Raw genomic sequence first — 4,589 nt, forward strand, 5'->3', positions numbered from 1 at the left:
GGTGCCTCCTTTCAGAGGGACCACAGCCTGTTCCTCTCTTGGAGGCCATCTGAGGATTGACAGTGCCATGGTCTATAGGATCTAGCTGGGGCCTACAAATGTTGTGCCCAGGAGTTCCACAAAGACCAAACCGTCAAGCAAGTTACATTTAAAGCAGAGTCCTTTTATTGAAGAGCTGGCTGACGACTGCCTCAGTGTCCCAACATGGGGTTTCTGAGAGCAAGCCCTGAGTGCTTAAGGGGTTGGGTTTTTAAGGCTTGGTCTGCATTCTGGTTGGCACGCAAGTTGTCCAGGTGCATCTGGGTAGGGTAGCAAGCAAGCATTGTGCAGAAGCAGAATTTTGTGGTCCGTTAGCTATACATCTTACATCTTTGTTTTAATATTTCCCCTCTATACATCTTAGTTTCAGTACGTCCCCATCTAGTATTGTTTAAAAGTCATGGCTTGGGGGTGGCACCTGTGGCTCAGTGAGTAGGGCGCCGGCCCCATATACTGAGGGTGGTAGGTTCAAACCCAGCCCCGGCTGAACTGCAACCAAAAATTAGCTGGGCATTGTGGCAGGTGTCTGTAATCCCAGCTGCTTGGGAGGCTGAGGCAGGAGTATCGCTGAAGCCCAAGAGCTAGAGGTTGCTGTGAGTCCTGTGACATCATGGCACTCTACCCGAAGGTGGTAAAGTGAAACTCTGTCCCTACAAAAAAAAGAAAAAAAAAAAAAAAGTCACGTTTGGGAACAGTTGGTATCTCCTTGTCTGTTTCCCAGGGATTTAGCCATGTAAAAAACTTGAAGTGAACTAGAAGTAAGAAATTAATTAGTACTTTCCTGTCTATCTTGGGAGTGAACTAGACTTATTTTCATTTTTTTGAAAGCTTGCAGTCTGGAAATTTGCCAGGTGTTTTTTTTTTTTTTTTTTTTTTTGTAGAGACAGGGTCTCACTTTATGGCCCTCGGTAGAGTGCCGTGGCCTCACACAGCTCACAGCAACCTCCAACTCCTGGGCTCAAGCGATTCTCTTGCCTCAGCCTCCAGAGCAGCTGGGACTAGAGGCGCCCGTCACAACGCCCGGCTATTTTTTGGTTGCAGTTAGGCCGGGGCCGGGCTTGAACCTGCCACCCTCGGTATATGGGGCCGGCGCCCTCCCGACTGAGCCACAGGCGCCGCCCAAATTTGCCAGGTGTTAACTGGTATTTTTTCATTACAACCTAGGCCTGACACCTTTCTGTTTCTAATACTTTGACCAAATGGACCTAATAAACTTTTTCAGAGCCATATATTTCATAGCTGCAAAATATATATTCTTTTTATCAGCATATGAAACATTTTCCAGAAGAGTCCATGAGTGAGATGACAAAATAAATCTCAACATATTTATAAAAATTTAAATGGTATCAAGTTTCTCCTAAGACCTCATAGAATCAAATTAAAAATAATAAGTAGAGGGTGGCGCCTGTGGCTCAGTCAGTGAGGCGCCGGCCCCATATACCGAGGGTGGCGGGTTCAAACCCGGCCCCGGCCAAACTGCAACAAAAAAATGGCTGGGCGTTGTGGCGGGCGCCTGTAGTCCCAGCTACTCGGGAGGCTGAGGCAAGAGAATCGCTTAAGCCCGGGAGTTGGAGGTTGCTGTGAGCTGTGTGAGGCCATGGCACTCTACCGAGGGCCATAAAGTGAGACTCTGTCTCTACAAAAAAAAAAAAAAAAGAAGAGAGAGGAAGGGGGTGGGGAAGCTTTGCTCTCGTCTGCTCTCTTTTTAAAAAAAAATAAAAAAATAAAAATAATAATAATAATAAGTAGAGAAATGTCAGAAATTGTATAAATACATGGAAATTAACAACATGATTTTGAACGACCAATGAAGGAAAAAATTAAGAATTCAATTTAAAAATATCTTACGACTGGGCAGTGGTCCCGGGGTGTGCGGCCAACATGGCGGAGGTCAGCTGAGTGCGGGCAGCGGCCGGCCCTCCCCGCGGCGTCCCGGAGCGCCGGCCGCACGGGGCCGTCCGTCCTGGGCCGCCGCTCGCTGCCCCGGACCCCGGCCGCAGCGGTCGGCGACGGTGCCGCGCTCTGGTCCGGCCTGCGGCTTCATTGTGCAGGGGGAAGAAGGCAGCCTCCTCCCTTGTTTATGTCGTTGGAGAGCAGAGCGCGTGAGCGGCTTGCCAGAAATGAGCCGTCAGACTGCCACAGCATTACCTACCGGTACCTCCAAGTGTCCACCATCCCAGAGGGTGCCTGCCCTGACCGGCACAACTGCGTCCAACAATGACTTGGCCAGTCTGTTTGAGTGCCCGGTCTGCTTTGACTATGTGCTGCCACCCATTCTCCAGTGCCAGAGTGGCCATCTTGTTTGTAGCAACTGTCGCCCAAAGCTCACATGTTGTCCAACTTGCCGGGGCCCATTGGGATCCATTCGCAACTTGGCTATGGAAAAAGTGGCCAATTCAGTACTTTTTCCTTGTAAATATGCCTCTTCTGGATGTGAAATAACTCTGCCACACACAGAAAAAGCAGACCACGAAGAGCTCTGTGAGTTTAGGCCTTACTCCTGTCCGTGCCCGGGTGCTTCCTGTAAATGGCAAGGCTCTCTGGATGCCGTCATGCCCCATCTGATGCACCAGACAAGTCCATCACCACCCTGCAGGGGGAGGACATAGTTTTCCTTGCTACAGACATTAATCTTCCTGGTGCTGTTGACTGGGTGATGATGCAGTCCTGTTTTGGCTTTCACTTCATGTTAGTCCTGGAGAAACAGGAAAAATACGATGGTCACCAGCAGTTCTTCGCGATTGTACAGCTGATAGGAACACGCGAGCAAGCGGAAAATTTTGCTTACCGACTTGAGCTAAATGGGCATAGACGGCGATTGACTTGGGAAGCAACTCCTCGGTCCATTCATGAGGGAATTGCAACAGCCATTATGAATAGTGACTGCCTAGTCTTTGACACCAGCATTGCACAGCTTTTTGCAGAAAATGGCAATTTAGGCATCAATGTAACTATTTCCATGTGTTGAAATGGCAATCAGACATTTTCTGGCCAGTGTTTAGAACTGTTGCATTCAATTTCACAGGAAATAAGGCACCCATCTGCCTGCCAGCCTGAAACTCTTTTGGTGGGTGGAAGGTAGATACATGAAGGTAAATAAAAGAAAGGCTGTTAAATACAGGAAGCAGTTGCATGTAGTAACACTAATATATTTAAAAATAAGTCAACAGTAAACCACTGAAAAATATATATATATATACACCCAAGATGGGCATCTTTTGTATTAAGAAAGGAAGCATTGTAAAATAATTCTGAGTTTTGTGTTTGTTGTAGATTGATTGTAACGCTGAAAATTACTGGGTTTTTGTGTGTGTGTGTGTGTTTGAGCGTGTGCGTGTGAGCGTGCTTGAGCACGTGTGTGTGAGCGTGCATGTGTGTGAGTGATCGAATGTGTGTGTGAGCAAACATGTATGTGCGAGCGTGTGCGCGTTTTCTTCTCTTGAACTGACAAGCCATCTTGCGTGGTCTTGGGCCACTGCTTTTCCCCTTTGTGAGTCATTACATAGTGCTGCTTTTTGTGTGTGTGTGTGTTTATTTGCTAATTTTTATTCTAGTTTTTCATTAAATAAATTTGACTTTCTTTTCTGTAATTCAGGTTTTTCCTCGCCCTTTTTTGTACCATTTTAAAGTTAAAGCATCCTTTGACATGCATAATTGTTTATGGTAAAGTTCATACTGTGTTCCGTACATATTTTCTGTCCCACATTAATCAGTTCATTAGAATTATTTTAAATTCAGTTATTTGGTGAAGTTCCAGAAGAGAAAGGTGACATCAGAAAAATTATCAAAAGCTTATTTAAAGCAACTCTAAGATGGTCTCCCTCTTTCTCTTTTTCTCCCTTTCTGTTTTACAGTTGAGTCATATCTTCAAACAATCTTTGAAAAGTTAAGAAATAAATTGATTTTTAAATATTGAAAAAAAAAAAAAAAAGACTGGGCAGTGCCTATAGCTCAGAGACTAGGGTGCCGGCCACATACACCAAGGCTGGCAATTTTCACACCAGCTAAACAACGACAACTGCAACCAAAAAATAGCCAGGCATTGTACTGGGTATGTGGAGTCCCAGCTACATAAGAGAATTGCTTAAGCCCAAGAGTTTGGGGTTGCTGTAAGCTGTGACACCATGGCACTCTGCTGCAGGTGACACAGTGAGACTCTGTCTAAAAAAAAAACTCTGAAGATAAATGAAAACTGAAATACGACACTCCAAAATCTATAGGACAGAGCAAAGCAGCATTAAGAGACCTTTAATTTTAGAAGTAATAAATGTTTATACAAAAATATTTCAAATAAAACTAATAATGCATCTCAAGAAACTAAAAAATCATGGGCACCTATGCTCAGTGGGTAGGGAGTTGGCCACATACACTGAGGCTGGTGGTTTGAACCTGGCCTAGGCCTGCTAAACGACAATGACAACTGCAACAAAAACATAGCCGGGTACTGTGGCAGTTGCTTGTAGTCCCAGCTATTTGAGAGGCTGAAGCAAGAGAATCGTTTAAGCCCAAAAGTTTGAGGTTGCTGGGAGCTATGATGCCATGGTACTCTA

The 4,589-nt window shown here is 45.3% G+C and overlaps 1 pseudogene across 1 annotated transcript; it reads left to right on the forward strand.

The window, feature by feature from the left end:
• The first annotated feature begins 1,904 nt into the window (after positions 1–1,904).
• Positions 1,905–3,952, forward strand: LOC128578989 (E3 ubiquitin-protein ligase SIAH1-like; annotated as a pseudogene). Its single transcript, XR_008378016.1, has one exon. The product of XR_008378016.1 is annotated as an E3 ubiquitin-protein ligase SIAH1-like (transcript).
• The last annotated feature ends 637 nt before the right edge of the window (positions 3,953–4,589 follow it).

This window comes from Nycticebus coucang, chromosome Y, assembly GCF_027406575.1.
Source record: "Nycticebus coucang isolate mNycCou1 chromosome Y, mNycCou1.pri, whole genome shotgun sequence".
Classification (NCBI taxonomy): Eukaryota; Metazoa; Chordata; class Mammalia; order Primates; family Lorisidae; genus Nycticebus; species Nycticebus coucang.